Source organism: Charadrius vociferus, unplaced genomic scaffold (assembly GCF_000708025.1).
Source record: "Charadrius vociferus isolate BGI_N301 unplaced genomic scaffold, ASM70802v2 scaffold68, whole genome shotgun sequence".
Taxonomy (NCBI): domain Eukaryota; kingdom Metazoa; phylum Chordata; class Aves; order Charadriiformes; family Charadriidae; genus Charadrius; species Charadrius vociferus.
Window position 1 is genome coordinate 3,281,742 of NW_009649946.1, and position 12,602 is coordinate 3,294,343.

The window sequence follows — 12,602 nt, forward strand, 5'->3', positions numbered from 1 at the left end:
TTCGCTTGTCCACAGGCAGTACCCTCCCTTCTGCACTGCTGGATACCCTGTCCTCCTAACTGAACCCGTTTCCAGTTTGTGTCACTTAAGATTCAGTGAAGGTAGTTGACATGGCCTGTTGCGTCTCTGCCAAGTACTTCAACCACTGTGCTATGAAGTCACAGTTTTCTGATCTCATTAATATTTATTTATTCTTGAAGAGTGGATTTAGTTCAAAGGAAGAGCTCACCTCGGGATTCCCACAGCCTAAATGTTATGTCTCCCACGAAATCTGGCTCCTGGCCCCTTTCTGAGCAAGGGAAAATAGGGCTTTAACGCTGGGTCTCCTAGATTGCAGGAGAGCGCCCTAAGCTAAGGAGGGAAAACAACGAACCCTTCCTCAGGTGCTTTGTTATTAGGAGCCCTCTGAGAACATGAAGTGGATCATGTCCTTCAAGCAACAGACAGGGGAAAGTAGAGTCTGAGCATCCCTCCAGGCCTTAGGCATTTGTCTAGTCTCTGCACAGCTTGGGGATGTCAGAATGTAACTTGGCCATATCCGTGGACAAAATCTTGGTTGTTTAGGGGCATTCAGGTGTCAATTGGTCATACAGCAACTAAGCAGATGTCTAAAGCCGGATCCAACAGAGACGCTGGTTTAAGGCATCAAATGGACTTTTTGTAGACCTGCTCTTTCATAACAGTGAGCCGGTGCGTTTTTTCTGATAGAAGCATATGATCATTTCTGTTGTCTCTTGTTTTGAAGTAATTCTGTTTCTAAGTCCTGGTCTAGCAAGGAGAAGTTTGCATTAAAAATCATATTTGTAGATGAGAAGATAATCCTAACACTGGGAGAGTTAAACACGTGTTACTTTAAATGGATTTAGTTTTCAGAAAAATACTATTTTGACGCTTATTTGTTTAATCAAGAAATAATTAGGAGATAGTTCAGTGAGTAATGTCTTATCACAGGATTTAGAGCTAGAGATTGAACCCACAGTTATCAGACTCCTTCAGGATATGCTCCAGTGCCTCGTTTCTCCTCCATCTGTAAAATGAGGCGTTCTTTCTCAGCTGTGTTCTTGGTACAACTGTATCAGAGACATAGATGTGATATCAGCAATCTGATAGCAGACAGAATTTTAGCTGATCTTAAATGCAAGAAGCAGTGAAAGCTAGGCTGAACTAGACTCTTGAAGTAAGAGTATGACCCAACGTGAGGGCTTGCTGAGGCTTAACTGAATATCTTTATAAGCTTATATGTATGTTTCTTTCATACTCAAGGTTTCAAATTTGGGGCGTATGGCCATACAAACCAGCAAATGTATGTCAAATGTGTTCAACTTCACATGCCAGCAGGCTGCACAGCCATTTTACCGGGTACATTTCTTCACAGAGCTGAACAAACAGATGCTTATGCTTATCAGCTATCTTTGCTGATGAAGGTATCTCCTCAAATACTTTTTTTCCTTAAAGGTTCCAACCAGCTTACATTAGCTAAAACTCAACAAGTACATTCAGAACAATGTGTTTTGGAGGTTAGACCTGTTGTTATAATTCTGAAAATAGAAAGATCAGCATTTAAAACTTTCTATGGCATGAAAAAGTTTACAGCTGGCATACTATACTGCTGAAAATTAATCACTGGAAAAGAGGAGATAAATCTCAGCATTATCTGCATAAGTAAAAAAATGAGACACAAAAGTGGAACTGCAAGTCACAAGGAGACCCAGGGTATTAACATTAAACAGGTTGTGCATTGAGGAAGAAAAAAATGTTCGCCTATGGATTTTATCTTGCATTAACATAGCTCCTGGAACTGGATGGGGAAAGTTCTCTCCTGCTTGCTGATAATGAGGCTCCCTCCCCTCCCTGTTCTCATTTTCAGTGCAGGTGAGATGGAGATATGCATAAACTTGTCTCTGACTATATCTAGACTGTGGGTCTGTCTTAGTCCTTTATCTATATCTTGGTCTGGAGTTACAGTGTGCTGTAACTCCCTGCAGCCTGCATGCCTGGGTTTTCTGCTCAGACATTTGGGAAAAACAGTGGGTGCCCAAGCCCTTTTCAGCAAGGAGCCCGGGTGAGGCTGGGGCATCCTCCCTGCAGGGGGTTCAGGGAGGAAGCTGCTGAAGAGCTACACAGCAGGATGAGCATCCTGGAGCTCTACAGGGCAGTACAAGAGAAAGTCATTTTCCTGAAGGTTTTTATAGAAAAGACTACAGTTTCAGTCTGGAGGGAGGTTGCATTACTCCTGCAAATACTGAGGCTGCCGCTGTATCTGTTGGATGAAGAAGCTTCAAAAAGTAAATTAGAAACTACCTTGAAAGCAACAAACTAAAGATGTGAAAAGAGGTTTCTTCATCTAAGTTATCTTTTTAGGTGCAGATAAGAAATTCTTTCCTCCCCACTCCCACCCCAAACCTCAGCATGAACTCTCAACGAAAACAACTCTTCCAGTCTCCCAAGAGGTGGGGCACCTCCCTGCACTCCACCCTCCTTTCTCCTCCAGCACTGACTAAAAGCTGAGGATTGAAATACCACAGAAAGGGCTGTTCTTTATACCATCATTGAAACAATCACACGGGGTTTGCCGATGTAATGAGTACAAGTACCCTTGGGAAAGAGCATGCAGATGTCCACTTGTTTGCAGAGTGACTAGACCTGATAACTTGATCACAAGTTTGACTTTGCTTTCACAGCAGTTCCTTTCATTGCATGGCTGTGTGGGCATTTCACTTCCACGTGCAAGACGGTGCGTACCAACAAGCATCAGCATCCAGTTGTTAACACCTATGGGAGGACGTTTGATGTTTGACTGGGAGTCAAACTGATGGCACTTCATAGCCCCCTGGAATCCTGTCACATGAATCCTGCATGTTTCAAAGGCCCCTGGGCACCTGAACTGGCTTTGGAAATCTCAGCCTCCTCCCACTTGCTAGCAGGGACATTGGCATATTTATACACATATTCTTAAATCATATGGTTCAGGTGATGTTGAATGAGGAGGAGAACAGCCACCTCTGGGACTGTCCCTGCGCTGCCAGGCTGCCCTGTGGTTGTACCTCTGACCTTTAAGAGAATTCTTTTTCGTTGCAGAGGACCACGCTGGGAGGGGGCTGTCCTGATCGATGTCAGACACATACATACAACTTCCCTGACATAATTTGGCAATACAATATAAATAAAAGACATTTCATGGAAAAGGCATGAGGCACACCCTGACACAGTTGCTCTGCACACTCGCCACCCAGCATAAGAAAAGGCTGCATAGCTAGACTATTTCCATTAGCTGAAGTAAACACCACTTTAGCGCAAGTAGGAGGGAGACGTACCTCCTATTGAAATATCTAAGCCCTTTCTGAAATGGATGTCTTTCAAACATTTACTGCCTTTTTCCTAAGACCCTCTTTATAGTTACTATTAGTACCATGCGGTAGCAGTGCCAATCAGCACCCCTCTGTTTTCTCATGAGTGAGATTTTGAATTCAGATTCTCTTGTTGGGGGAACGTACTTCATGGGCAAGACAGAAAACAAAGTTGTGTTATAACCTAAGACTATTTTATTTTAGTGGTAAAAAAACTTCTCCCAGTTCAGTTTTAAAATTGATCCTGTCATAGCTTTCCCTTTGTCTCAGCTTTTTCATCTCCCTTAAAAGAACTGGAAAGTGAAACATATTTTAGGTATTCTGACAGTCAGGAAATCAACATATGAAGCAGTCTGGTACTTCTTCTTTGAAGAGGCTACCACCCTAGCTCAAGGGCTGATTCCTGGACTGAAGGAGAGATGTCTAGGAGCTGCCATCTCACCTTTCATTGCCCTTTGAAATTCCAGCCCCTGCTGTTATCTGCACCAGTGACTGCAGCCCATAAACCTCTGTACAAAATGGGATAAATTGGATTAGCAGGAATACTCACCACCTCTCACTTTTTCTTTTTTTTTTAAATAAGGTGGCACATGTCCAAGCCCATTCCATGCTAAGCCGATGCAAAGCCAATGATCTTGCTGCCTTGTCCAGCAGCAGCGATAACCAGGGCTCTTTTAAACTGCTGTAAACCACATTCTGCCTCACCAGAAATTATGAGCTTTTTCTCTGGTTTTCTCACTGGTAATCTGTGTACCGAGCATGTCTGTTGAAGCTTTCCCAGCAGTCAGTGGTGGTCGTTCCTGTAGCTGAGCTGATGGCTCTGAAGGGTGCAGTGTGTCTGAGCTGGTAGAAATTAAGTAAGCTGCAGACAAGTCACAGTGAGAATTTCTCCATGTGGAATTTCAAGTAGTCTTGGGTGTAAAAGCTATGTTAAAACCTGTATGCCTTAAAATTACAGTTAAATAAACAATACTCATTTTACAGAATGACTTTTAGATGGCCATTAGGTGCTTGGGCTCCTCAGCATCTAACCGACAAAGGAACCAGCGCAGAGAGCCAGGCTCTTCTGCACCAGTTCTATGTGAGGGTGTGCTTCACCCTGCACTCTGCAGGGCGCTCGCTTGAGCCTTTGCCCAGGCCAGGGTGGGCTTCACTTGCAGCAGGGACAGGGAGCTGAGGAGAACGGACAGTGAGGAACAGGACCTTCAGGTGTTTCCCAGTCTCCAAGCTGTGCTCCGCTCCCAGCAAGCGGAGAGGCTGCTGAGGGTTTCTCAGCTGAGCGACAGCACAACTTCACTCCTGGATGCTTTTTCCAGCCGACAGGATCCGTTGTCATTTTAACTCACAGGTCTGCTCCTGCGATACTCACATGCTTTCCACTTTGTTGACACACAGGAAACATCCGTTTCTGGATGACTGAATATACCAAGCTCTTCTTTGATATTCTGGCCATCTGCAGGCAGCGTTATCCCTAGCTATGCACAAATGGAGTATCTGTCTCCTGCCATGGCCTGGGCTGACCCTCTGTTCGTCTGTGCTATGGTCTCGGTCCATAACAACAGGCCTGAGCTTAAAGGAACACAGAAAATACATTTGCATGGAGTCTTTTCTGGGAGGTGGAAACCTCCCTAAAACTGAAGAGATGCAGATAGGATGCTGCTGAGGGCACCTGAACGGTTCACATCCCTGCTGAATGACAGGTTATTAAACCTGCGCCTGGAGCTATAGTCATGCAACTGCGCAGCATCAGTCTGGTTTGTAGTGTGGACACAATGAATCTTCTCCTGTCGGCCAGAGACGGTGACCATGCCTCAGGGCATTTCCTTTCTAAAACAGGACCTCCCCAAAAGTTGGGATGTTGCACAGCAGAGTTTGCAAGGCTCTTAGATGCAGTTGTGATTGGGGGCCATGTAGATATCAGCAATAATATTTCAGCTACGTAGATTACAAGGTGATGATTGACTTTGTGAGCTTCTAGCTTACTTTGACTGTTCTCTAAATGAGAAGAATTAAAGCGCTTTGCTGCTGATAGTTTGCAAAAAAACATTAATCTCTCAAATAAAGGTCTATCTTATTACAGCTAAGGGAAAGCAGTTGAAACCATAGAATGACTGATTTCTCTAGAACAAGCACAAAATATTGCTGTGTGCAACTGGCAGCAAAATTCATCACTGTGAAGGGATCAATGGGAAAAGATGTGAATATAAAGCAGAAAAAATCTAGACCACTAAGGCTGTGTGCTGCAAATTCACGCACATGAAACATGTGATGCAATGAACAGACAGCTGAGAATTTCAGACATAATTTGATAAGCCTTGAGTGGTTCTAAATAAAGTGGAACAGAAGAACAGAGCCAACAATTTGCAATCATATTTCAGATGAGTTTCTCTTAATACATACACTTTTAAAAAGTGTGAGTGTTATTATGTAGAAAGAGAAGAATGGAGAGTGATTTTATGCTGTCTGCAGTGATGTGAAGAATAATTTTGGCCAAGGATGTTAACCATGTTTTAAATTTGCCTCTGACCTATCTGTTCATCGTTGCAACCTCAGCGCTGTAACATGGCCTGGTTTGGTTTTTTTGCAGGTTTACACAGCACACGAAGGCAGCACACTGCAGAGTGACCTCTGAAAATAGCTTTGCAAATTCATGTTCCACAGCTCTGCCAGCAATTAGGCACTGGTAACCACAAATTAACCTTTTAGGGCATTTTCATACTTTGCAAAACTCAGATGGTTGCGAAAGTGATGTGTCCGTACAACAAACTTGTTTATGGCAAACATAGGCTGGTGCAGCTGTTAAGTCAGGCAGCTGTGTTCAAAAATTGGGTCATAATTGAGAAGAGAATGGCTTTCTTATCTGATGTGATAAATGTTAACTTAGTTGAATGTAATAGCTACAGTTTGAAGGTGAATTAAACAGATCAGGAAAGGAGCACATGGCTTGGAGTCATATGGCTAAACTTTTCTATCCTTAAACAAGTTGTCCAGGTCTAAATTACCTATTTGGGACAGCCCCTGTCCTATGCTGTCTCCCCAAAATGTGTCCATGCCTTTTCTGGGAGAGGCTGGTCACCATGAGACCAAGCCTAACTGGGAAGGCTGATATGCACACGTGGCACTGCCTGAGCCGGTGCCCTGATCATGTTGGGTTCACCCGTGTAAATGCAGACAGTGGTGACATGGGCTGATGCAATAGCAAATCATGGCTGCATCACATGGCTCCAGCAATACGAGGCATTAATCTGGTGGTATCAGGAAACCCGAGCCTGTCCTATAAAACCATTTGATATAGCACAGCACAGGGGAAATATCTTGATGCCCTTCCTCCTTTCCATGCCACTGACTTGTTTTGCAAGGGAGGAAGAGGAAGAAAGGGCACTCCATCATATAATAACCGAAATACTGACCTTGCATAGGTTTACACAAAATCTTAACTTAGTATACTATGGTGTGGTCTGACTTGACCTCAAATGCGGTCTTAGAAACACTTTAGCAGCTATGTAAGAGTTTATCATTGATGAAGGAAAGTCTCCTTCCTTGTGTGTTTTAAAAGATAATCATGCTATTGATCCAGGCTGATTTTTATAAGACTTTCACAGTCGGATATTTTCAAAGAAAGCTGAGGAACTGACCAAATCTTAGAAATAATCCCCTTAAGCCTTTAAACAAAAGGCCAATATTGACACAAGGACATGTATGTATAAACCAGCTAAATAATGATAAGGGGGTAACCCGAGTGGAACAGCTTTGTGTGGAAGTAGTATGGAGAAACACCAAAATGCACTAAATAAGCGTCCTGGTGCTTTTGTTAGGGATGATATGATGGTGGTGGTTCCAATAGCCAGGGACAGGACTTCAAATCCAGGGTAGACTTCCCTGCTCCTGTGCTCCGGTAAGATTGCTCTGTAAGTAACTTCAAATTACACACACAAATTTTTAGTGGCATTAAGCCTTAGGCTGCCCAGTCTTTGCTCTTCTGTGTCCTCTCTGTACAGAGAGGAAAAGAAATAAGAAAGAGAGCTCTTTCTTTGAAAGCTTTAGTGTTATCATAGGAAAGAGAAATTGTCCAGTGTATGTATTCAGTCTCACACCAGCCTGGTAGGTCGATTTGAGATATAGAGGACTAATATCACAGTTGTTTAAATGAAGGGTAGAAGAAGGCAACTGCAATTTCTGCTCATTAAACATTTGTAGCAGAAGGAAAAAAATGGAAAGTAAGTAAATATAAAACATATAAATCCTAAAGAAGGCAAATGAAAGAAGTGTCACCACAGGACATAGCTGCTGTGCTGCCTCCCTGCAAGCTCTCTGGGTGCAGATCACAGACTTTTCAAGGTCTGAGGCCATTACTGAAGGCAGCTTGAATATATCAGGAACATTTCTCATTTTTATAATCTCTTAATAACAGGCTACACTCTCACAGGGTGTGCCAGGGACATTAATTTCTGCTATAAATTGCAGGAATTGCATGGTTGTTTTCTTGAGCACCTAAATTCTCCCGAGGAAGAAGATGAGAGCCATCCATGGCCAGTGAGAGCAGAAGTATTTCTATCTATGTGGGTCAGATTAGAAAGCATTATTAAAAACAAGCATAAAATCTGGCATTTTAATTGTAGGTGTCCTGAGGGTAAAAGCCTTTCAAAACCCACAGACAACCCTGTTAATGAGATAGGATGCAAAAGGAGCACAGTACTGTTGTAAAATGTACTACACACTTCCTCCAAGTGTCCAATCTGGCTGAAAAGCAATGTAGTCTAGCCCCATTTTAAGTACAGTCAAAACGATCATCTGCCTAAAGACAATTATAGCCCTGAGGCGAGAAAACTATGTTCAAGCCGGAGAAGAGGGTTTATATGGATCCCGACAGAGCCTCAAATCCACAGTCAGGATCAAGGGATAGTACAAATGCCAAGAAAGACTAGAGAAGTGAGTTTACCTTGTGCATTACAACAGTACTTTGTTTGGCCCATACTTGCATTTAACAAGTTCTCTCCTCACCATAAATGATGATGGCACTTTTTTTTTAACTGGAAAATGTCAGTGTATCAAACCAGAATTTCTGTTGGAACACACGTGTTTTAATTAAATTTCTTCAGGATATCAGTTACAGAAAAGCATTTCCAGTTCAAATGGAGAAGGGAGGAGAAACACCCCAGAAGAGCCGAGCGCCCAAGAGTGACAGTGCCCACCTTGGCTGAGAGCAGAGTGCTTCAGTGGATTAAATTAACCAAAACCAACAATTATTGATCTTTTCCCTGGGCTTCAGTACCCTCTGGAGCACACATGGCTGGCCAGGAGGAGCCAGAAGGAGAGGCAACACACAGATACCAGAGTGCATGTTTACATGTTTGATCAAGCAAACCTCATCCCTTAATTTATTTCAGGAAGGACAAAGACAAAATAGGTTGAAAAAGGGGCAGCCTGTGCCATGTGTAGGTTCCAGGCTGCAGGGAAGGGCAAATCCCCAGCAGTAGCACATCTGCTCTACGCCTTTCTCAGATACCACTTCTTCTTCACAGTCAGTATTTCACTAGCAAATGAAAGCAGCCTTGTGTAGCCTTCTCCAAAACATTTGGCTCCAGGTGTAACCGTAGGCAGTTTCAGGAGGAGGACTGCAGCCAGGGAATGCAAAATAAGTCAGGTTATTTGTTTACAGAAGAAAAGCATCTGATTGATCTGGGACAGGAATTTCAGAAAAAGGAGACTTAGGCACAAGGCTCTTGTGACGCTCAGGACAGCCTAGCACAGATCTTTTGCTACACTAGTTAAAAAAAAAAAAAAGAAAAAAAGAAAAGAGAAGAGTGTGAATTTAGTATTATATTAATGAACTAAAATAGTTTATTCTAAATTCAGGAGTCCTATCTAGCATAACAATCATAATGATCTCTTAATAGGCTTGGTCAAAACCCATATTCTGCTTTTCAGGTCTCAAACTATTTCCTTTCAACTGCCTAATGGCTTCCTCTCGAAAGGTGTGACAATATCTCCCCTTCCTACTTCAGAAACTGCTTTTTGTTTATTAGTTAATAATTTACGAGGAGCCTCAGGTAGTTCTCCTTTGTAAAAAATGCATGGGCAATCCCAGCTGCAAAGTCAGCTCTGGCACTGTTACACCTCCACATCACCATTAAATTACCTTCTAGCTGTCCAACATAGGTCAAGAGCCTGGCTGCCGTGCCCCCGCTTCATCAGCACTCTGTATGATTTGTTATTAAAATATCCACCTCCATTTGGAGGAACCCTAAAGGGCCTGAAACACTCACGCTACTTTTGTACCAGGACGCGGAGAGCAGGTGTAAAATTGCTTGCAGCTTCTCTGCTTTTGGAACTCCTGCTCAGGTGATCCACACTGTCTGTGAGAAAAGTAGACCTTGGTGTATTTCACATTGAAGCACATAGGAATACAAGTGGAGGTACCCTTGCCAGCCCATGTGGACGAGAGGTGCGGCTGCAGTGTTGTATCACATACCTATGAAGTGGGAGGGCTGGCGCCCAGCTAAGGTAACCTGCTGGGTGAGGTCTTGAGGGTCTTCCGTGTGGGGAGTAAATGAGGACAATTTGGAGAGCAGGTTTCTAGTCACACTTACCTGGCAGTGCTGGTGTACCCCAAAGTGCCTAAATCCCACTAGGAACCCACAAAATTCGTCTCCCATATAAGAATGTGTGTAGGTGATGGACCAAGGAGGGGGAACATGAACGTACCTTTCATGAGGAATCTGTTGGACAGCTGAAAAGAAATAAGTAAGGAGAGGTACGGACTGGTAAGGAAATTAGTGTAGTAGGTAAAGATTGGAGATGTCGAGCCTATTTTTATGAGAGAGCTGAGGATTTGCCGCTCCCATTTAAGCACTAATTCTTTTGAAGGTCAAGTCCTCTGCTCCCTGAAATTGGCATACTTATACTGATTTAATTGTTTGTTTGCATGTGTTTTCCTGAGGCACATCAAACATTTTCTTTTCAAGCTGAAATTTCATTTAAAGATAGAATTATTGGCTTGGGTAAATTTTACTGAAACACAATCACAAAGGATGTTCCTCATGGCGTACTTTTTGTAGGAAGCCTGACTATTAATATCATATACTATGCATCACAGAAAGGCCAGTGAGTGGAGATTGTGTAGGAAAATTCTTATTTACTTGATTTGTGTATTCCAAGAGTAGAGGCAAAACATAATAGATGAAGCCAAATTCACATAAATCTTTACTGAGACAAAGATTTGGGTATGAAATACACAGTTTGAATGCTCTAAAAATTCTGTTTTTCTTCATAATTACATCAAACACTTCCTCTCTTGTGTCCACTACACAGGGACAACAAACTTTGTGTAAATAAACAAAATTTAGTTTGTGTTTATAAACTTGCCTTACATTTACAAATACTTTGAAAACTATAAATAATTTCATACAACTTTTGTGTGGGTCATTGAACAGTAATGCAGAACTAATAAATATATATGTGTGTGTGTGTATGTACATATAACCAACTATTCCAAGCTAAAAAATGAGGGCTGGCTCTGGCCCAAGATGGGCAGTATATCTAGAAGAGAGTTTCTATGTTTAATAAAAGCTTTTCTCTGTCAAGTTGATTTAAAAACTGCAGCTGCTGTTTGAAGCTGCTGTATTTCTTGGAAACTCATTATAATCCCAATAGAGTGTTTTATATTTGAACAACAGCAGTGCATTCTAAAATTTTTTTGCTCACATGATTTTTCTATGACTACTAAACAGAACACAACAGATTTTTGATAGATTTTGGAACCATAGAAAGGGACAGATGTCTCAAAGAACTTTGCAGGTTGTATGTGGAACATTTTTTAATTTCCTTAATACACTTTATTTCTGTGCAATACTCCCATGAAAGCCAAATTGTTTAATGGTCTCAGTAGAGCTTTAGATGAGTTACACCAGTCTTTTTTGTAGCCATTACTTTTGCAGGTCATTATGAAAGAAAAAAAAATATTATGTGATTGCTTTTTGATTTTGACAAGTTCTAGTATATAACATTTTCTAAATTAAAAGATGTCTTTCCTTTTCCACTCTTTAAAACCACCTTCTTGCCATATATCTGTTTTACCAGGTTTAATACACTAATTGATATCTTCATGAAATTTTCCTGTTACTTCTCCTCAGTCTTGTTCTTTATGCCTTTTCCCTTTATTTACACACCCTGTACACTGTGTGTGTCTACTCACACATTTTCCACAACACAAGTGTAATGCAGTGAGAGGAAAAGAAAATGAAGCCTACTCCTTTCTGTCAAATCCCTCCCCAGCCCTGCTCAGGCCCAGACATCTGATACAAATGTAAGCTTTCACAAAATAAGAGGCTCTTTAAAGATGGAATTACAGTTTGTATAAACTATGTTTTGCCATACACAAGATCCAATAGATCCTGTTGCGATAGCGGATAGAAATGAGGAGCCGTAATGCTGCACATGAACTAGTAATGAACCTAGAACTGTTCTGACAGATGTAGCCTTAAATTGTATTTTTTAATGTACTCAAATATGCCACACATAATTAACATTGCTACCCCCTGACTGATTCATGATGAGTATGTGTGGGCTTTAATATCTGTTAGGAGGAGGATCAAGTGACCCTAATTGTATCCAGCTTGTCCATTTAAGTGCTTGATTTTTTCTAAGAGTGTTGTTTGTATAAATAACACCTCTCCATGAAGCGAAGCTGGTCTTGTTCTGGTTAAGTTTCTTTTAAACACAGTGTAAATTACAATTTCGGTTCTTCAGGTCTTTTGTAGAACTATACTTTGAAACATTTCACATTAAAACTAATAGAGAAGAGGAGGAGGCAATGCATGAAAAAGTAGGAAATGAGGTTCTGAAACCTCATTTACATGCATCAGATTAATTACTCCAGTATGTAGAAGTGTTTCTTTCTCTTTGAGCTAAATATTTTCTTTCCCAGTTCACTGTTAAAGCAAACAGAATATGTATGTTTTTGATCTTATTGTTGATTAAGAAAACCCTCCTAAAACCCTGAACCAGACCTCAGAAGCATCATTGTGCAGTGACAAAAGCTTTTTATTGCTAATTGTAAAAGCAGGGCAGTCTCCAGCAGAGAGTTGCTGGGTTGCTGACTGATGCCTTGACAGATAACAGTCAATCAGTGCGACACTCCAAGATTCCCGGTGGAAAAACAAAAGACGCTTAATTTACGAACAACAACCAGGCATCCACTTAGCAATACCATTATGCGCTGGAAAAGACTCCTTGCCATGCAGACACACAATGAGC